Source organism: Scomber scombrus, chromosome 21, assembly GCF_963691925.1.
Source record: "Scomber scombrus chromosome 21, fScoSco1.1, whole genome shotgun sequence".
Taxonomy (NCBI): domain Eukaryota; kingdom Metazoa; phylum Chordata; class Actinopteri; order Scombriformes; family Scombridae; genus Scomber; species Scomber scombrus.
Genome location: NC_084990.1, coordinates 12,461,075 through 12,484,399, shown reverse-complemented (window position 1 = coordinate 12,484,399; position 23,325 = coordinate 12,461,075).

Genomic DNA, 23,325 nt, shown 5'->3' with positions numbered 1-23,325 from the left:
ATATTGGAATATTTTATTTTGTTATGTTTGGTATCATTTTAAAGGGGAGACTCTGGGCTTTCATTTAAATCCTTTTGTGAACATTTTGGATAAGTACAGCCAACCCTGGAGCTCTTCAAACTTTTAATCACACACATTTTCCTGCCATTTCCGCCTAAGTCATCTTTTGTCTTTTAATCCTGTGGCACCAGGGAGCATCAGAGAAACAAAATCCAAACACTGAAATACTGGCATGACCCTAAAGATTCAGAAAATGTATCATTTACCCATATTATCTGATTTGGAGGGGGTGATTTTCAGTGTTATATCAGACATGGCGTTTGAGAAAATAATGCCTATAAATTAAGCAGAACACTGACATAGCTGAAAATCTAAAAAACGGTATAACAAATAACAAATGAGACATGGATTCCTATGTTTTAAGGTGTGGTAAACCCAATTATGACATTGCCATTACTGTAAAAGGTCAAGGTCATGACTTTTAGGCATGGTCAATGACATTTTATGACATTTTCGTACAGATTGCATCATTCAAGGCCACGACACTAATCAAACTCCTCTTCGGAATCCTCATCAGAGGAATAGGATTGTTTCTCATCAGCAAAGTCATCCTTCTGGTTTTTGCACTGTCTTGCATGGCATAGGTCAGTGCAGGGCAAGTTTTTGGCAACACACTGACATGATGGAGTGACACAGTCCCTCTTGCATGAGCAGGACAGAAACTCAAGTACTGCTTGTGGACCAATGGAGACATTGAACCAGTCTATGGAGAGCTGCAAGTCACCATCTTGGTCCACTCTAGACCACCCATGCTCAACTGGGGAAGGAACTTCAGGGTTGTTCTCGAGGCATCTTCTCCAGATAGCACCTTGATAGTTAGCTCTGAGACAGTGCTTCCTGAGAGAATCTGAGCATGGAGGTAACTGCCAGGATTCTACACCTTTCTTTGCACAAAAAAGTGCATACCTCATTTCATTGATGTTGGTGATTCTGGACTTGGAGCTGTACATTTGACATGTGAACTCCTGTAAGACTGCATACAACTAAGGTGTCATTGTCGAGTCTGCCCCAACCTTCTGAACAGAAGTTTTCATTCTTCTGAAGAAGTTTTAGGGCTGACACTTTACCACGACCTGCAAATGCACTTACAGTGTCGCAGCCTGTGTATGCGTGTAAACCAGGCAAAGCCTGACACAACTGTGAACCCAGACCACGAGCGAGTTGTGAGATGTTTACGTAACTAGTGCGATTCTTTGTCCCTGACTTCAGGAACAGGTCACATGTGAGTGCATCACTGGTAGCCAGGCTTATCACCAAGACATCAGTGTCATCAGACACAAGGATGACAGATTTGTGACCAGTCCTTGAAGCATGGCAAGCATGGAGTAGCATACGGGTGTCAGCCTCTTCCTGAGTGGACGACAGGTCTGCTACCTTGTGCACTCCCTGTTGGGTCAGCTTGTAACACTGATCTTTGGTTGTAGTGTACAGAACCTTTTCACAGATTCTTGTTCTAGACTGTTCTTTGCCCCACTCTTTGAGCAAGAAGGTAGCAAGATTTGTTTTGTTGTTGTTGCTTTGTAGGAACTTCTTCCATTGCTGAACTCTGTGCCCTGCAGTGATCTGTCTGACCTCTGTGCCTGAGTCTGCACCTCTGGCCACTCTCTCCATGTGTTTGATAGAAGCCTCATTATATACATCAAAAACAATGTCAACACGGGTGCTGTGACTTGCTTCAGCTAGCACAGTGGACAAGACATAGTCTGCAATATCAGCAAATGTCTTGCCATCACCGTTCAGCTTCTGAACAAGTGCCATGCCATCTATTACGCAGCTTGAATTTAATGGCAATGATTCAGCAACACATGGGAACTTGAGCAGTTGCTTGGCAAGTGAGGATTTGCAAGTCTTCCTCACAAGCAAGAGCCCACGGAAGTGGTCCAAGGGGATGAGATAACACTTCCTTCAGGTTGAGCTGTCTACTCTGTGCAATCAGTACCATGTGGGCAAATATTCGATTATCAGCTTTGAGGATAACTTCTTTATTCCTAGTTTTGCATATCTTTGCTTTTCCCTGCATTGAGGAGAATGTTTTCAGTTTCTTCTTGGAGAGTGGTGCATGGAACTGCTTTGCAGGAAGATTACTCTCAACACGCTCAGCAGAGAAGGTTCTGTAGGCATTCTCGCCAATGGTGTGTGCTTTCAGAAGGTCTTCAGCAACATCTGCCGGTGCTGTACTTCCAGTAGACAGAGAAACAAGGGACTCACCACCTGCAAATGGATTTATCCAACTAGAATCCAACAGATCCACAGTGCTTGTAATGTGTTCTTCATCTTTGGCAATTCTGCTTTGCCCAAGGTCCTTGTGAGAACAGTCACTTTGTTGGGGTCCCAGGGAGCTTTTCAATATAGACAGGTAAGTGCTTTTGTACTCAGCAGTAAGGTAATATCTTGAGACAGCTGCTGGGTTCAAGCTGAACCCTTTTGTGCCTCCAGCTGTCTGAGTGTCCCGATTGACAGTTTCCTCTAGGGTCTGGTCAATCGGAACCCTGCAAATGTGTTTGTTGCACTCAGCTGGGCCGAAAAGCCACCTTCACAGAGAAACATGTACAGACCTGGTTTCTCATGTTCAATGCTGCTCATCTCTGAGTAGTAAGCAGTGAGTGACCTTGCATAATTCAGATTATCATAGGCAAAGGTCCAGGGGATGATTGATCGAATGCTAGCCATGTGCAATGCCCAGTTTCCTTCACGTGATGCCCTCACAAGGTTTAGTACAACCTCCACCATGTCAAAATATGACATCCAGAAGCGGGCCAGTGGACCTTGCTGAGACCTGAGATGCTGCATGAATTCACAGAAGTACTGATGGACCTTTCTGAAAACTGTACGGTCAAGTGATTCTTCTACAGTGGTTGATGATATACCCTCAGAAAAGACACTCAAGACTAGGGGCCGGATATCTAGAGATCGGAGATCGTGGGCATCAGGATGGTTCTCTGTGAGCCACTGGGGAAACTGATTCCAGACTAGCCTCAGGAGGGCTTCATACATGATTTTGTGGAATCTCAGAGATCTATTGTACTTATGGCCATCCAAAACACCACTGACAGATCCCTCAGCCACAGCTCCAGATTCAATGCATATGTCCCTTAGGCCTGCAGCCTGGAAGCGCTTCCCAATCACACCCAATAACATACAGATAGTGTGAAAGACTCCAAGTCTTGGCACAATGTTGGGAAACCTGTCTCTATGTGCCCACAGAATTTCTATAACTTTACAGTAGAGAGCCTGATCAAAGGCAACTGACATGTTGCTGATGTGTAAGGAAGTCATGATGTTTTTACTTTGAAGGAGAATCTCATGAACAGTTGCCATCTGGGTGGCCGGGGCATTGATGGTTGGCAGATAGCTGACAACACTGGGAATAACATTAACAGAGTTTGCTGCTAAGATGTTGTAACCTGTCCAGCTAGGGACACTTTGATTTGTGGCAGAGTGCAGTCTGCATACCAACCATAAGAAGTTCTTCTTCAAAGCATCAGCACAGATATCTGTCTTGACCTCAACATAGGATCTAGTTGGAGGACCACACCTAGTTCCCACAGCATACACTGGCAGAGCTGGCAAAGATACAGAGACAGTGCTGTTGGGCACATCACAAGCTGGTCTAGGCAGTTCAGGACCGAACATCCGAGGCTGCACTGCTATACCATTGACCCTATGGGATGTTCCAAAAAAAATAATCGAAAACATTTTCTGCCATCGTTGCATTCTGTTTTTATTCACTTTTTGTTTTTATTTATACATTACAAGCTCATTATTTATACATTTTATTTCTGACTGGCTATTATTATATGTTTAAACTGCTTAAACCGCAATGATAACTTTTAAGGTGACCTCATCCAATATATACATGTCAAGTTTGAACATTTCTCCAAATTAGCGCCTATTTTAGTAAATGAAGCCTCATTTGTATATTTAGCCATTACTTTTGAGAAAACCTGCTATACAAGCAATACTTGTCTTAATTTATGTGATAAACTGGGAAAGTTTTGTGGTTATGTATAAAAGTTTTCTTATTTACCAGAGTCGCCCGAGAACAAGGCATTCATTTTTTAATGTAAATTCCATGAAATTGGGGACCTGATATAAATTATATTTGGTGGATATGTATTAAGGACCTTTTGAACTATCTAAAAATGCTTAAAATGCTGAATAACAACTTTCTCTAAAAAATATTTACCTCAGACTTCAACAAATTAGCATAGGGGTAATAGTACACTACATGTTTCTGTCTTTGAAAACGCCATGTCTGATATAACACTGAAAATCACCCCCTCCAAATCAGATAATATGGGTAAATGATACATTTTCTGAATCTTTAGGGTCATGCCAGTATTTCAGTGTTTGGATTTTGTTTCTCTGATGCTCCCTGGTGCCACAGGATTAAAAGACAAAAGATGACTTAGGCGGAAATGGCAGGAAAATGTGTGTGATTAAAAGTTTGAAGAGCTCCAGGGTTGGCTGTACTTATCCAAAATGTTCACAAAAGGATTTAAATGAAAGCCCAGAGTCTCCCCTTTAAAATGATACCAAACATAACAAAATAAAATATTCCAATATGTCCAATATAGATTTTCAGCTGTCAGTGTTCTGCTTGATTTATACGCATTATTTTTCTCAACCTTAGTTTACATTATGTGTGATAACTCAAAACAGCTACTCTTGTCAGATGGCCATCATACATCATTGAAAAGCTGAGATTCCAGGCTTTCAGAAAAGGTATGGTAGCCTTTGCCACTTTTTCGGTAACGGTTTCCATATTTTGAGGCCCTGGCTCACGGACTATTAGGTCTTTGTGGCTTAATGGCAGGATGAAAGGGGACTCTTTGGGAAGGTTCACATATAATTCAGATCTTGGGATTAATTTAGTCCACTATGCCATCACTGACATTGACGCACTACAATAGTGAAGACCATTGTCAGTCGCTACTGTCTGTTTACGCTATCTCCGTGGATCCATAACAGACTCTCTTCCGGGTGGGGGTGTGCGTGCGCGATTACGTTATGCGGAAGGGGAAAACAGGCAGAGTTTTCACAGAATATTATGAGAATGGAATAATGATTAGTTTCTATGCCTGGTGGATCTCTCTAACATTTTAGAGTGCCATTACCTTATTAATAGCATTTTAACCTAAACAAAAAAATGTGTAAAAATGTAACAAAAGTAAGGGTAGCTTTAACACATTCCTCTATAGTTTCAAATAAACTAATTAAACATTGCAGTTATAAAAATAAATAATATTTATCATAAATCATCCAGCAAAGCAGAGGCCTGTACTACGAAGCTGAATTTTCTCTTATCGAGGTAACTTCAGGGTTAACCCTGGGTTTTCCGTCCATGACGTTAGTTCACTTCTTACCGGGGTAAATCGCCATCGTAACTTATGCTGAACGGCTAACCTTCTCCGGAGCAGGTTATGTTCTGGGTAAGAGATCAACAAGTTTTAATAGCACCACCTCCTGACCAATCAGTTCTCTTGGAAAATAGCCTGCCCATTCTTAGAAGATCCTGTCGACATTGGTGCGCGGATCGTGAGAGGAGCGATTAGGAGAGAAAGTTTTTAGGGATAGGGATGACATCCTATACGAAAGGTACAGATTTTCAAGCGACAGTTTAATATTCAACATTCATTTGACATTCAAAGTATAAACTATTATGCGCTTCAACCATTGGAGTGAATGATGTCAAACCAACATACAGACTAATATCCCTCATGTGCCTCATGCTTATTTTTCAAATATGTCTTTTCGTCAATTTTTTTTTTACAATTAAAATAAATACCGTACCACCACTCCAGTTTCAGAACTTGTGTCAGGAAACCTGACAAAAAGTCTCAATAAGAACATCTTGAGAGTAATCGCTGCAAAAGTGCAGAAAAGCAGAATTTTATTCATATTTTTTAATTGACCAAAACATATATTTAAAAAATAATCCTTGAGGCACATGAGGGATATTATTCTGTATGTTATACAGTTGGTTTGACTTCCTGAGATCAAAGGGTCAGGGAGCATAATAACTTTATTTATTTATTGTAATTGTAAAAAATTGACGAAAATATATATTTGTAAAATAAGCCTTGAGGCACATGAGGGATATTAGTCTGCATGTTATACAGTTGGTTTGACATCATTCACTCAAATGGTTGAAGCGCATAATAGGTTTGTATTTTGAATGTCAAATGAATGTTGAATATTAAACTAACTTAATGTCGCAACGAAAGGAAGGGCACTGAGGAAGCGCTCTGCCCGAAACGTCTGTGCCATAATAAAGTGAAATTGAGTGATCAGAGTGCTGTCCGTTTATATTGTCAGATGAATTAATATAATAATAATATAATATAATCTCACGAATTAACAGAGTCTGCAATTTTCTGCCAGCGTTCCTTCCTGGCTTTTGCTGCGGCAACAGTGTTGCTTTTGGCCTGGATGATGTGTTTGAATTCTTCATATTTTTGAAGAATAATTGTCTGCTCCTCCATGGTAAAGTAGGCTGCTCTGCAGGGTTTCTCCATGTTTGCGATTGGTCAGATGCTGCAAACACCACCCCTTTTATGTGAGCGCGCAGTGATCAAGATTGGAAAACCCTGGGTTAAATTACAGAGTTGATAACCAGCTTCGTAGTACCATTTATCAGGATTGCGAATGTCTGGGTAAATCAACCCAGATATAACGGAGAGATATCCCGGATATGTTAATCCAGCTTCGTAGTACAGGCCTCAGGTCTAAGAACAGCTCTACATCTAAACAGAGACTGAAAAACGAAGAGTGGTATGACTGCAAAAATGCGAGAAAAAAAAGTAAGACAGTAGTCCAACCTAAAACACCAAATTGTCTGATCCTTTTAGTCCCAGTTGGAGGAGGAGACGGGACCCCACAATGGTCGAAATCCTAAGTATCTTGTTTTTTATTTCACACAGACATCTCCGATGTGTGGTCTTTAAAAAAAACTACAGGATATGAACTGATTTTCATTTGAGGGATAACAGCTCACAATTTTAAAGAGTCTCTTGGAAGGTATTGTTGCAGCATGCTACTGTGAACATTGACTATATATTATAATGACTATGGTCAGTAATGTGAAAATAGAGCCAGAGAGAAGTTAAAAGCCTAATGATTTTGTCACCTCCACTCTGCTGCTTTAAGTAGGTATAAATGTCGGATTGTCTGTTTTGGGAGGTTACAACCCTGCACTGCCTTCCCTAACATGACCTAGGAAAGATAGGGTTGTTTCAAAAGCTGTTTGACCATCTGACAAGCATGTCTGACAGAGAAAACCGGTCCCTTAAGTGTTACTGATCACACTTACTAATATGTCCATTTGCCTCCTCAATTGGTTCTTGTAGAGAAACAAAAGGTTTAAGAAAAGTCTAAAAGTATAGGCTTCATACTATCATTTTAAAAAGTTGTGTGGGGTTGAAGTATGTCTGTAATGACTGATCCGACTGCAGGTCAATGGGGTTCAAAGCTTATTAATTAACAGTAAAACCAGAGTCCAACAGGCTTTTCCTCCGTTACTAGCTGTTACACAGATTAGGTCAGATCGACAAATACAGTACTGGCGCTTTTCCACTACACAGTTCCAGCACGACTCGCCTTGGTTCTTTTTGCGTTTCCACTAATGAAAGTACCTGGTACTTTTTTAGTACCTGCTCTGGTGAGGTTCCAAGCGAGCCAAGCCGGTACTAAAATGTGACGTCGACACACTGCTGGCCGCTGATTGGTCAGAAGAATTGTCGCTGGAAGAGTCATGAGCCGTCCCACACAAGAATCAAACCTAGCATTTTTAAATACCGGCAGCAGCGTTAGAGCTATACGGCTCAATTTTCTTGCTTTGTGTGTGTCAAAAAGCCACATACAGCAGCAAGTACACCACTGCCTCAATGTCCTCCATTGTTTATGTGTTTTGTGACGCGTATAAAACAAAGTCACGGCAGTTCGCGGAGCTGTGCTATGATGACCCCGCCCACGTTGAGTAGGTACTTTTTTGTAATGGAAAAGGTCTGTTCTGGAACCGTACCGAGACGAGACGAGGCGAGTCGTGCTGGAACTGTGTAGTGGAAAAGCGCCATATATGAGCAGAGTCCTGAGGGAATTTAGCTTATTTAACAGTTCCACTGTAAAAGACTGATACATTAAGTAAATTAAACAAGAAAAAGACCTCACACATGGATGTTGTGGTATAGTTTATCTACATTTTTATGCTGACACAAAATTTGAAGTGGGAGTTTCATGGTGTAAACTGTTGTAGTATCTCACTGACACATACAGGATATTGTATTAAAATAAATGACAAATTAAAATTTGTTGTAGTCTTGCCCACAATCACTGATTTATGTTACCTAAAACTACATCTTTAATTTGACGCACAGTGCAGGTTGTATTTGCACAGAAAGACAGCATCTGCTTTGTATTCCTTTAGGGTCACCATCTGATCTTTGCATATCTGACACAGAAACTCAGATATGGATCGCAGTTCTCACAGCACGCTGGCAATGTGATCTTGAAGACCATCGTTCCACCAAAGGTCTTGGCTCTGAGCTGTAGTGTCAGCAAGGATCCATTCAGACGTCCTTGAGCGAGACGTGACTGTTTTGAATCTGACCCATTGCTCTGCCCTTAAGGTGAAGGGGGAAAGTGAAAAGAAAATTTTCCTCCAGGGATCAATAAAGCATTACATCATATTAAAATCAGGTTTCTGCTCTTAAATTCGGCTGTAGACTCAGCCTGCAAAACCTGTGATCTGCTTATCAATGTAATGTGCTCAATGCTCTTCCCTCCACAGGGTGGCATGGTTTCACTACAACACACAAACAGCGGCTTTGAAACAGACTCTATGATTGACGCTGGCAGCTGGTGAATCCTGATACCAGACAGTGAATCCCATGGGTGATGCACACAGCGAGTGTTCACTACCAAATGATTATTATCAAAAGGAAAGAAAAGATTGTGGAAGGAGCTGGCGTATCAGGAGAGAGGTGGCAATTTGTCACATGAGATGTCAGGGACCATAAAGCACGCTGGTGAGCAGAGCTAGAGAGAGGCACAGAGGTGAAATAAGAACAAATGGTCCATGTGCTAATATGCCTGGGCAGCCAGTGGTGGTACCTACAGTTTCAGACATTGTCACGGTATTACTTTTGCAGAGGGACCTTCTGTGGAAGACTGTGGGTTTCAGTACTAAGTGTTCTAGACAGGAGTGAACATCTATCACTCCTTATCACATCTATCCATTCAGTCAGAGATTTTTTTGGCTACTGCAATATCTCAAACCAGGTTATATACATCTTTTTCAGCTGCACACAACACTCTAACTTAATATAATAATTCAACATTTAGTTTTTTTCATTTGCTTTGTTTTGTTTTCTTGCTTGCTAGGTGTACAATAAATGAGAACGATACCATTCATGTGTGTCTGGGTTAAATGAGGCTACAGTCTGGAGACCGTTAGCCTATAATTAAGCTAACGGTCTCCTGGCTAACTGTCTAACAGCACCTTTTAAAGCTAATGAACGCTTCATAGTGGTCATTACCATGTTCCAAGTTCCCATGGCACTTAATATGCAAGTATTACTCATATATATTTGACTTTTGTTTTACTTTTCTTTTGAAACCCAAGGTACTCAAGTGGTCCATAAAAAGGCAGGGAAACCTAGAGCTAAAATGTATTACACATTTATACATTAATCATGTTGTATGCAGTCAAAAACTTGTTTCAATCTAAAAAAAACTTGTTTCAAACTAATTTGCAGGTACATCTGCGTCTTAGCGGCATGTTAAGGGCAATATTGCAAAATGAAACAGCCTTAGGCCTACAGCCCAATCCACTGTCACAAACAACAAAAATATGTTCTTGCATGCTAGCACCCAAGAGCACAAAAATAAAAATAAGTATTTACACATATAATACTCGTCAAAATATACTTGAACTGTACATATACTGTGGATTTACAGTTGCATGAACTTAATTAACGTAGAATATGTGTAGCATATGATCACAACAAAAACAACCGACCAAATATTAATATTTACCTAAGTGGCTTTTACACGTTATATCTTGTTTCTTAAATTTACAAACACCACATACACTGCTATGTTATGGTTTCATGGAGGGTTATGTGCCAGGCTACTTCTTGTCGTCACCTTGAGGCTGCTGTGCAACTAGCAGAGTTTGGGAGCATGTCTATGTTCTCACAGCTTTATGTTCCCACAGCCTTATGTTCCCACAGCACCTATGTTCCCACAGCTCTATGTTCCCAAGTTTCTAAGAAATTATTCAAATTTAGGCCCTATGTTCCCAAAGCCCTCCGTCCCACAGACAAGTGGGGTGTCCTGGTACCTCTGTGAGGCTACGAGTGAAAGTCCCTCATGAGCAATAATTTTTAAATCAAGCACAGCACAATGCTGTCCTGATTGGGCCGTCTTTTTGCTCTCGCAAGATCAGGTAGACCAGGCTTTTCTCCTCATTGGGTTGACCAATCCATCTGATACGGCACAGCACGGCACATGGGCTTTGAGCATTGGCATAACCAGGGACTTATTGAGCCAAATTTTAAAATTTCACAGATTTAAAACATTTAAATGTTGAAGTTCTATCCAATCTGCTGATGCCTCACTATCGTGCTGGAGACTGGGGTTTGGGTCGAAAAGATTAACGTGTGACACTGGGTAAAATGTTGGGGGGGTGAATGTAATGGATGCAGTTGTAAAATATAACCCTAACCCTAATCCTGTGGGAACATAGGGCCTAATTTTGGAAAAAAAGTTAGAAATGTGGGAACATCGGGCTGTGGGAACATAGAGCTATGGGAACATAAGAGCCTAATTTTGGGGGAGAAAAAAAAAGTCTAAGTAATGTGGGAACATAGAGCTGTGGGAACATAGGGCTGTGGGAACATAGAGCTGAGCTGTTAATCTTCCACTGAAATGCGCGCCTGAATCTTTGCTGAGTGTGCACAGTATTGTCCAAAGCACAGCAGTCTGCTGATATCACCATTTCATGTTGAAAAGTTTCTGTAATTTACTAAATGCTCCCACAAATAATACTAAGCATTTCCAGGAGGGACTGATTAGTGAGCTTAGGAAATACTGTATACTACTGAATACCCTGTCTTTATGCTAAGCTAACTGACTGCTAGGTGTAGCTGTGTACATGAAAGACTGATAAGAAACTGACCTACTCATTTAACTCAAAATGTCCAACTATTCCTCAAAGTTTTTCATTTATATCATATATTGGTTTAGTTTTGGTTATATGGAGATATGGAACATTTTGTTTTGACAAAAACAGCACTTTTTACTATCACATCTTTACCCTAGACCTGCATGAATTATGAATGTACTGTATGTTTTTCCCTTCTCATGAAAGTGCCTCAGAAACAGGATAATGAAGAAGATCATTATGTAGTTGCACTGCAGCCAAACCAAACAGCTTCAAAGATATATACTTGCCTCTGCTAATTATAAAGCCAGAGTAATTTCTCTTGTGCTTATGTTTTTTAAATTGCCCCCATTTGGCACAATAAGCAACAATGCTTCTTCACCAAGGTGGTTAGTTAAGTTCTGCTTGGAGACAGGGGGAAGGTACAGTAAGCTTGACTAATTCTCACAAACTTGCTCCCAGGTCGCCTCTTGGGCATGAAGGATAGAGTGGAAGAGCATCACGTGTGTTGGGGTGCTGGAAGCCTTGATTGCCTGAGAGGAAGATGGGAATGCAGCTTTGAAAGCAACTCCAACTCCCTATTTCTGATTGGAAAGCATCTTTTTCTACAGGTCTTTCCTTACCAGCCTGATTTATTCCTAAAACATCATCAAATTATTAATGTAGAGGGGTTTGGTTAAAAATTGGGTAAATATCTTTGAGTTTTGGGTAAAGCAAGACATTTGAAGACATTGACTCAGAATGAAACATACTAGGCATTTTATTAAAAGATTACTGATCAAGTAATTGAGAACATAATGTGAATAACCAATAATGACAATACATACAACATATTGTGATGTTTAATCCTTCATATTACCCATCTCTACTCCAAAAGATGTAGCAGACTCCTCAAAGAAAGAATTCATCACTGAACTCTGAATTTCACTCTTCACATCAGAAGCAGACTGCTCCAAATAAACTACTCCAGTCTAAGCACGCAGGAACAAGAAACAGAATATCTCCCTGTTGTTGTGCTCCTCATCTAACATCATAACCCCTCTTGTAGAGTTGCTCTTGTCAGAAATGGCATTAGAGTTGACTGTTGTGTCCCATGGTGGTTAAAGAGATGGTTGGTTGGTTGGAGGAGGAGCTAACAAGTCTGTCTCCATTAGGGCGGCAGTCAGAGCAACCGTTGTCATTCTCCCCCTGGGGGCTTCCTCTTAAAAATACCCTCACAACCTCCTCACCCGGCACCCCCATGCACACTCTCACCCCCATCTGTGGCGGGCCATGATACCCGAGTGCTATTACAAGTTCCAGCGTTGCCTAGCAACTGGCTGGCAGATTACAATTGGGGCTGAACATGGTGGAGATTTAACACTGTTCATGGGGGTGTCAGCCTGTGTATACGTGCGTGTGTGTGCATGCATTTATGTGTGTGTGCTGGAGAGGGAACTGGTGTTTAAGTGAATAGTGTGTGTGTGTGCGCGCGCGCGCATACGAGCATCCGTAATGACTGACATGAGTGTGTGTTTATGGTTTTCCCTGCAGCTTCCAGGCAATATAGTGTAAACTTGGCTTCACAGCGGTGATAAACACAAAATAGATCACCAAGTGTCTGCCTTGTAAACCTGTGGACATACTCAGTTCCACTATATCTGCCACTGCAGGTTCATTTCACAGTTGTGGAGCTTTTAAACAACAGTTTAGGCAATATACTTAGTCGCTTTCTGCCCAATAGTCAGATGAATAGATATACCATCAAATGAAGCTTCTGTGTGATCTGCACAAAAGTTTGCCATTTTACTGCAAACTATATCTTGGCTGGGAGCAGTGGTCAGGCAACCAGCGGAATAATGCATTACTTTGTATGCACCAACTGTCTGCACTGTGTTCTGTGCCCTCACAGTGAGTGAAGATCAAATTTCTTATCACCTGAAGGAAACTTTAGCCTCTGTTCCACCTACATTCAGGAGTCACTTGATGCTAGATCAGAATTGGAGGGTGTGTAAATCTACATGTTGATGGTCAGTAAATCCTTCCAAACTGTTTCTTACTTGCTTGTTAAACCACAATGCAATTTTTTTTTTCTACATGCAAAAAATGTAGTGTGTGGATGTGAGGATTTCGAGTTGTTTAAAGGCAACGGAGGTAAACGGAAGTAAAATAACAAATAATGTAATGATATTTTCAATGAGGAACAATTTTCAAGTAACTTGCTCACCACTGTTAATTAGTAAGCTTTGAGGTGCTTGTATGGATTTTGTTACCTTAGGAGCTCTATGCTTAGGAGCCAAGGTGGCTGTAGCCTTATATTTAACAGACAGCCAGAGTGTTATGAATCTTCTCATTTAAATGTATTTGTTTTCTTTCTTCCACAAGTTCTTTCTGCTACTTACACAACAACAACAACAAAATGTCATCAGCTCTTCAAACTTCTTTCAAATCCTTATAAATCTTAATTTATTAAAGCACAGCCCTTTATGTCAGTCTGGATCTGAGATTTGTCCTGTGGTGAGCTTCTCTATGAAAGCACAAGTGCACTCCTGGATAATGAAAGGTCACTCTTGAAGCTAATGTTCAGGGCATCCTATGACTTGTTTGTCATCTGACAGCACTAATTCAGTTGTTTTGTTAAGAGCCATTACTCCTGAACTGAAAAATTCAGATTGGATTGCTTCACTGAACTTTTCTCTGATCTTATTCTCCTCATTTGTCTTGTTTGCTCACCCTAAAATGAGACACTTAAAGTGTTGTTTAACATTTAACAGCTGAATAATAATAGATGAGGGTGAGATGTAAATGGAAAGAAATACTGAGCAATTTGTAAGGTGATCCTTGCACGTAAATGGGTTTGTGAATGCTTTTTGTAAGGCTTTTTAGCATATTCATGTGTTATTGTATCCATGGTTAAATATCTCACAGTACACTGCCTAGAATTAATGACGTGTCTTCTCAACAAAGGCACAGCTTTCTGATATTTTTTCTCCAATAAATCCTACATCCCCAAGGTAATTCATAACTGTGAGAGTGAAGGAGGTGTCCCTGATATGTAAAATCAATATCTCAACAGAGCCGGAATAACTTCAATCTCCTCAATCATGCATATTCTAGATGATTGGATTATTTGACTATTTTTCTCGTAAAATGCCACTTTAATCTTGTGTTTCAGAGATTTCAGGAGATTAGAAAAAAGACTTTAAATTCTGTGAAATGAGCTCAGCAACTCCCGGTTCAGAAATGTTGATCATGACAGCCCATCTTTTCTTCTTCTCATCCCTTCATGCTCGGCCGTCTTCTTGCGGTTTCTTCTTTTCCCTCCCTGTCTCCCCCATTTTCCATTCTCCGTTTCTTTCTCTTGCTCAGATTTATAATTCATTTATGCTGCACTTTGAAACACTTTAACACACTTGCTGATTACAGCCTCAAACTTATGTCATGTGGTAAAGCAGCCAAATAATAATGATAATTTAAAAAAAAAATCACATGTCAAAACAGAATTATTATTAATCAAGTTTCACACATTTAGGGTGTTATTTTATACAACACACTGTCTGTCACCTCCTTACTCTAAAATTAGCGTGTATCTAATATTTCCATATGAAATTCATCTCATTAGAGGACACCCTTTGATTAGATCTTCAAGCGGAAACCAGTTAAAGGAGACATATGTAACAATGACAGCAGTCGTTTAAAATGGGTACTGCAGTCAAAATTGAGAATCCAGTTTGTTTGGTTGCCTCTATGGCTGCAGCACGCTGTGTTTGTGTGCTATTGTTGCATATCTGGCAACCTGATCTCACAGAAATACGTCAAATGATCACAACCTCTGCATTACGTGGTCATAATAATAATGTATTAAAATGACATGCCAGCACAATGTTCAGGTTGAATGGGCAGTGGCCAAAACAAAAACAGATGTTTCACACTAGAAAGGATTTTTCAGAGAACATACTGACTGTAGTATTATAGTCACAAAAATCTGTTTTCAATTTAGCATATAACATGGTCATTTTATGAGTTAGTACAGTAAATATATTACATATTGGCCCTTTAAAATCTGTGTCTTTTCTTTTTTCAAGTCATACACATAGAGCTTAATATGTTGTTAATATGTTAATATGTCCCAGGATAAAAATTGCAAGTTCTTCAGATTAAAGCTATTGCTGGTGTTTTGCACTACGATTTGTTTTGTTGAAATAATTCATTCATTAAGTCCAAATTACAGAACCTGAAACCTGCCATGTGAATGTCATTTAAAACATAAGAAATCAAGTGTCAAAATGCTAAAAACTTTTAATGACGTGGCCAACATTTGACTTAGAGTTTTAAATCAATTTTCACTCATGACTTTGCTGTGAAATGGTGCAACTTGAAGCACAGACCGTCTCCATTTTAGAGCTGCTTTGGCCATGGCAGGAAGCCACATTTCAAAAAAAATATCCAATAAAGCAGTAGTTTTTTTTGTTTGTTTGTTTTTTTTTTTTTGGGGGGGGGGGGGGGGGTAAGCCTACTGCAAAGCAACACTACACTGGAAGTCTTCTTTTCCAAATGCCCTTTCAAGCATTTCTCCATATCAATGGACTTTTAATAGAATTGAGTTTTGAATGTGGTGGAGTGCATATCACCTGAGGCTTTATTTGTGTACTTTTAAGAGGGGGGAAAAAGCAAGTCAATGCCATGCTCCCATTTTAAGAGAACATTTCAGCAAGCTCAGATTTAGACATTGCTGACATAACAGCTTGTCAGCTTGCATTTTTGTAACTGAATATATAAAAAGCTGTGTGAGATTAAAGAGACATAGGAATAGAAACAATGACACAAAGTGCTGTATATATTCTCATTTTATAGTACTTTTATTTCACCATCAGAGATTTTGTTGAATCTTAACAGAGCATGGCACTGATGGCTGCAGTTTGAGACCATCTGTAATGAAAAATACATTATTTGGTGGGAAATATAATCTTTGTATGAAATCAGCTACCAACAGGAGCACTGTATATATTTTTTAAATGTATCTTGGTGATTGAAAAAGATCTTGATTACATCATAATTTTTACCCACCATGTTTGCTTTGAACCATTATGGTTTTATCAATGAATTGTTTTGGTTTCACAGCACTCCAGTATGAAAATACAGTAATGTGTTCACCACATTTGCTCTTTTGCCTTTTTTCTTGTCAATCAACCATTACATAATGCTGTCAACTCACTGAACTGTTTGTTTACATATGACTGAGCGGGAACTCACTTGTTGAAGCTGACAATCATCATTTACTGGCATCTACTTTGATATAAATTACTGGATTCCACCACTTTCAGCTTGTGTCTCAATAAAATGAAGCAATTTGTCTTTGTGACCCTTATCACAGGTTTCATTTTCAGTTGTAAGCAGTTCAACCAAAGAGATTTTCATGTCTCAAGTTGTTCAGTGTATCAATTTTTTAAGAAGCCTGTCAGAGAAAAACTAATATTTAACAAGAAAAAGGACATGTTTTTTTAAAAAAGGGTCAGAAAAAACAACAACATAGTTTTGCTGAGAAGATACAGTAACATTGTGGTATTGATGTGTGTACTTACTTGGTTAAAATTGTAATTTTCAGAAAGAAGAACATTTGTTTTAATATAATAAATTGTGCAGGGGGCACTCACCACAACTCAAGCTGTGTGGGAGTTCATGATGTTTCCTCCACAAAATTTAATGTTTCATGGGACCAGATGTCTTGTATTGCTAAAGGTTCATAATGATTTATGGTAGGTCACTCAGCTTAACTAAAACTAAGCTAACTACTACTAAAACTAGCTACACTTATTAAACAAGGATGATACAAGTTATCTAAAGCAACATTAGTAACACGATCCAATCACTTGCCCTACAAAATATGATGGTGTCCACAACATAACAAAAATTCACCAGGTGCACAACATGAAAGGAAAGTGTAAACATTTCACAACAGTTCTTTCAAAAATACATAACTTCTGTTGAGCCACACTTATCAAAATTGTTGAATGACTTTCCATAAATCCTTAACCTTAGCCTTAACACTGGCCTTGTTGAAAAAGGGGGAAACAACCATCTTAAATAGAAGTCATTACAGCAATAGAGAGCTCCAATCAGCACTAAGGAAGTTAACAGTCTGTCTCCTAGCAACTCAAATGCCATGGGAGACGCCCCCATAGCCTGCATATAAAGATGGACATAGCGAGGTGTGACATCACCCGGGCAGGTATCATAATCAGGTAGCATTAAACTTAATGAAATATTGCGGCAATAGCCTGACTCAGTGCGTATCCTGAAGCCGGGGAGAGCAGCAGGAGAGCAAACTGTCAATCACAGCTGTCAATCAACACCCACACAGCAGACATCGAAGCAATAATGTCCAAAATGACCACCAGCACACTTATTAGAGTGTCTGACTTTAGCGGCTGACTCATTTGAGAAAATTATTGACGCATGTCTTCAGAGATATTGATGCTTTTCAAATATTAATTTATTGGAGCCAGGGATTTTTTTGAAGCCAGCATCACTATTTGGTACTTCTTCATCAGCTTTAGTCTCAAGCCGTTGTAGTTGCTCCTTGATGACCCACCCCCCACCCCCACAAAGGCTCTAAATTCAGACGCTGTGACCACAAATATGTCTTAAGAAGTTTTATCTTCAGTTCAATGTAATATGCATAATATCTGCAGTATCATTATAGTTTATAGCTCCTTACACAATAAAGGAGGAAAATTCAAATTTAATTTTAACTTTAATTGTGACCCTCCAGGTTTATCTTATGATGACACACCAAAATCCGGTTTCCAAATAGTGTTTTACACCATCGAACACACAGTTATGGTGATAGACCCTTCTGACTAAGTCATTTGGAGTAGGTAAGAAACTGTTGCTGTCCACTAAGCGTGGGCAATGGTAATAATGCAATTATGCCTGTCTCTCCTCTATAATTTCCCTGTTTAGTTTACAAAGGCAATTAGTGAGCTGAAACAACATTTAAAGTTATGCTCATTTCTACTTTTTCCACAAAGTTTGTTATGTGTTACAGCTGAAGGGCGTGTGTATATTACAGATCTCTATGATGTTCTTTTTCAATGTAACACTTTATCTAATAAGATAAAAATGGAGATTTCTTTTTCTGCAGATAAGATATTACTGTACATGATTGTGTAAGCTGTCTCCTTCGTCGCCTGCAGAGAACCGGCAGAGGAGGCTGCTGACTACATGCATGAACATACTACACACATTCATGTCCCTTTACAATGAGCAAATTAGCACACAGATACACAAACATGCCTGTTATGTGCATGTGCACATTAGGCTGCAGGGTTCATAAGCTGCTGTACACTAATCTGCACACGTCACAGTCGGTCATGCACTCATGTAAACTTGTTTTCAGCCCTCCGTGACTGTTCCAGCGGCTCGTCTCCATATGGCAACCAAGGCCACTCGTCCGCCGTCAGAAATCTCTTCACTGTCTGTCTGCTTATCACCACGCAAACATGTTTTCCCTGAGAAGAAAAATAACTCCTTCAAATAGACTTAGATGAGAAACGCTTTACCTTCCAGGTTTAATTTGCACCTGCATCAGTGGACGTCTAATAATGTCTCCCTCACTCAGAGACTCTTTTGTCTCTTGATGCAAAGCTCCATAGGGGATGAGTTGTGAAAAATAGAAAAGGTAACTGGGACAGCACCCGGGATGATTTATAGTGCATAAAGGCACTATATGAAGCTCATTTAGATCATTTCAGAGATATGCTTGCTCTGGGCTAAAACTTTTCATTCATTGTTTCACAATAACTTGACTTGACTTATGATGTAATACAATTAAAGGGTGTATATGTTTTGCCTCAAGACTTTTCTTCCTCTTGATCTTTGTGGATTATTAAGTCATTAGATGAAAGGAGCAAACGCTGCTCCTTAGTTAGGCCAGACTTCTTTCTGAATACTTTGGTGTTTGTCCTTCATGCAAATCATCTTATTACATATTGACTGGGTCGTCTCAAGTGATAAATAAATTGTGTGAAAATTTTGTTTAATGGTATCAATCACCTAAATTAAGTCACTACGCTGTTGCTGCTGATAATCACCCTCTAACTAATATAATTTCATTTTTAGGAAAATGTCAGCAGTCCACTTTTATTTGGCTTATTAATAACGTATTAGAACTCAGCAGACAAAAAGGCGTCACACCTGGCATTAAAATGCGTCAACCCCCGCTTCCCCCACCCCCTCATCATCTGTCCATCTTTTTGCACAGATTATATTAATAAATAACTCTTATTGGCTTTTTACTTGTAAAGCCTTTATTGCACTTAGAGTAATGTAATGAGTGTAGTCCTGGTGTCTGTCTCTCCTCTGCTATTCAATGTGTGTGTGTGTGTGTGTGTGTGTAGCTGGAGAGGCTGAGCCCCGCCCTCAGTGAACCACAGGGAGTACAGAAGAGGAGTGAAATCTTGCATGACCATAAATGACAACACAATGCAGTAGAGACTTACTTTATATATGTTGTTTACCTATTTTATGTGCACTCGTTGCATTTGGGGCTCAGCGTGAGATTCTCGACTGCGCTTTTCTGTCATTGATGGTTGCGCTAGGCTTCTCTCTTCTTCTCAGCTCTCTGTGTTTCTTCGAAGAGCAGGGCACAGCCTCTCCTCTCCACAGAAATGAGAAGCAGAGCAGAGGAGAGACAGACAGCAACAACTATAAAGTCAATAGGGGTAATAGCCAATAAGAGTTTTAATGTAGCACACTGTCTGATTTCCATTAGGGCTGAAGAGTTTAAATTATGTTCCTATGCCAAGGCGTTTCTAAGGGTTAAAAACAACAATGCATTTAGTCTTTGCAAAAAATGGTCACTCGAGATGCATGTGGAGATACATTCTAATGCTAGATGTGAACTGATGTTGCTAGGGCTGTCTACTTGTGATCCAATCACTCAAGATGCATGTTAATACTAGGTATGAACAGGGCCATAGACTGAATAAACAGCAGATATAGAGCCATGAATGTGTTTTTTATGCTTTTTCAGACATTTCTCCTTCTTCTCCAACTAAAATCTTCATTTGAATGCAGTTTCCTCTCCTGTTTGCCACTCTCCATCACTATCTGTTGCACTCCTGGCATCATGACAGCTGCTGTATCAGACTTCACTTTTCATTTCTAACATAGAAGCACATTTAGGGTGCTAACATTTCAATTTCACACAATTATGGGCCAGTGAATCGTGCAGTACATCACGGGAGCTCATCTCAAAGAGTGATAATACTGAAGAGGGGGTCTACCACAGTGCAATGAGAAGCTCGAGCCCTTTCTATGCGCTCGGTACACAACAACCTTCAGTTACATGGCTGCTAGTCAAAGAAAAGAGGACCTTGGGGTTCTCAGATTGTTTCTTGCTTGGCATTATTTCGGTATTAGTCAAGTGCACTTGCCAATTTATCCTTTAGAAAATCAGAAGGAATCATAAATATCCAGCTCTGTATAAGAACATAGTGTTATATTTTGTCTTACATGAATATGACTGCTTTTATACATAAAGTTTATACTACAATATACTTATTTACCACATATACATACATCTAAATGGCTCAACTAAATGGCTCTTATGACTCAACTTGCACCAACTTTGGGGTAAACTGATCTGAATCAGTGGCCACCTGGGAGTAAATTGACCCATTTACTTTTTCCAGTTTAAACCTGAGCATAACTAAAAGATAGATAGGATAGGTGGGACAAAACATTGAAAAGTGGGCGTGTCATAATGAATATTAATTCTGTGCTGCTAAAAAATTGAAGATACAGATGACACGTGGATGTCATGATATGATTGGTCAAAAAATTGTTGGTTCAAGCCTATATACGCTCGTCATATTTTGTTTTACAGGAAGAAAACATGATTGGATTTTTATATAATACAAAGAAATTTTTTTTTTTTTTCTTTAGGTTTTTTTTTGGCCTATATTGTTAAATGGGTGCACAATATGACTGGGAATGTGGTTTAAAAGGGTTAAAATGCATCTTTCATTTATTCCGACCAAACTGTTTCTGAAGCCATCCAATCTCAAATATTTCAGAGGGCACATTGCATCTGTGTGATAGTACCATTTAAATAACTTTTATATTATTTCTTTTAACAGTAATACTACCGTTTTATTTTGATGTCTTATTGCTTCAGGGTGCTCTGCATGGCTAATGTGTGAAAATGGTTTAACAGTGTTGCTAATTAGTGTTGTGTTGTATCACACTGTTTTATAGTGAATAGTGTTATTATATTATTGAATCAATGTTTTGCTGCCTCCTCTTGCTTGGGCATGCTGTTTCTTTTGTTGGTGCTGTTGTGTTGTCTGCGCCTGTGTTTTTATGTCTTTAAATGTCATTTCTTTGGAAAATATCTTCCCAAAAGGCACATTTGAAGAAATGTCATTTACAGTAATGTGTGTTGTCATTAAATATAACAAAAATATATAAGGTGCTAAACTAACAAAGTGAAAACAAAGAGTAAAATAATAATGAAAGGAAAATATTAAAAGTATAATGTATAATATGTAAATGTAAAAATATGATATAAAAAAGTGCAATGATAGGAACATTTATAAAAAATCAGTTTAAAATTGGTCATAATTGTCTATGTCTATATACAGTATGCATAATTGTGTAGTTGTTCAGTGTAAGTGACTTACTCATTTTATAATTTGTTTGAGAGACCACTTCTGTCCGTGTTTGTCATCTGTGTGTAGCAAGGCCGACTGGTTCGCTGATGTCCATTTGTTCTCGTCAGAGCTATTGTGGACTCTGTTGTGGTCAGCTGTTTTCACCAAAGCACTAGCACCCAGCACCAACATAATTGGTGTGGAGAGAGCACATAACGACTATGCATTTATAATGAGGTGATTTTCAGTCCTCATAAACCGGAGGATGTCGAGGCAGAGGACCAGAGATATGACAAAGAGGGAGGGAAGTGGAACAAAGCCCAGAAAGGTGATATGAGGATTGAAGGGTTCTTTGACAGAGTTGAGGCTCAAAATTATAGTGTGTATTTGTGTATGTGTGTGTGTGGCATAAGCTTTTTGTATGAAGACGTGGGAGTCATCTTCTCTGGAGGCTTGTGTGCGTTATATTGCTGTGTTAATGCATTCATGCATGTCTGTACCACAGTTTCCATTTAATGGAAACAGAACATACATAAGTGTGTGTGTGTGTGTGTGTGTGTGTGTGTGTGTGTGTGTGTGTGTGTGTGTGTGTGTGTGTGTGTGTGTGTGTGTGTGTGTGTGTGTGTGTGTGTGTGCGTCCGTGTGTGAGAGAGAGTCTTTGTGTGACAGAAAAGAGAGCGGGAGCTGGAGAGGGGGCATACGAAAGCAGAAGACATGAAGAACACCACTGAAGAAAGCCATCAAGCAATTTTTGAAGATAACACAAAAAAGCCCCAGTAAGTCTATTCAACAGTCTGTGCCGTGTGACAGCTTCTTGGCTCCTCTTTTTGATGGACAGAGAGTTTCAGATAGTGTGGACTTGAAACTGAGAAAAGAAAAGGAGGGTAAAAAAAAAAATCAGAGAGAGAGATAGAGAACACCAATTTTGTCCCTTCAGTAGACGCAAAGGGGAAATAGCATGTTTCCCCTTGTCTATCAGTGACTCAAGAACCATTAGCTTAATTATATGGAGGAACTGTTACTGAAGAGACTGCATGTGTGTGTGTGTGTGTATGTGTGTCGGTGTGTGTGTGTGTGTGTGTGTATGTGTGTTTGTGTGTGTGTGTGTGTGTGACAGAGAGATTTAGCTTCTATGTATTAGTTCAGAATTACCAGAGAGACTGAGAGATATTTAATGAGATGAATTATGTTTTAGACTCATGTTTTTTCTCAAACAGAAAAGCCTACATTTGACAAGAGATGCTATGTGTAAGTGCATGTGTGGCTACTTCACTTACATTGTGGGGACATGAATTAGTCCACACAGTCACATTATGGGGACCAAGCTCTAAATGATTAGAAAAACAGTTCCCTGCAAGGTAAACAATTACATTTTAGGGTTAATACTTTTAAATCCTTGTTTAGGCATGTAACCATTCACATGACTGTGCATAAAGTACAGAAATGAAGCCAAGAGGTTATTAGCCG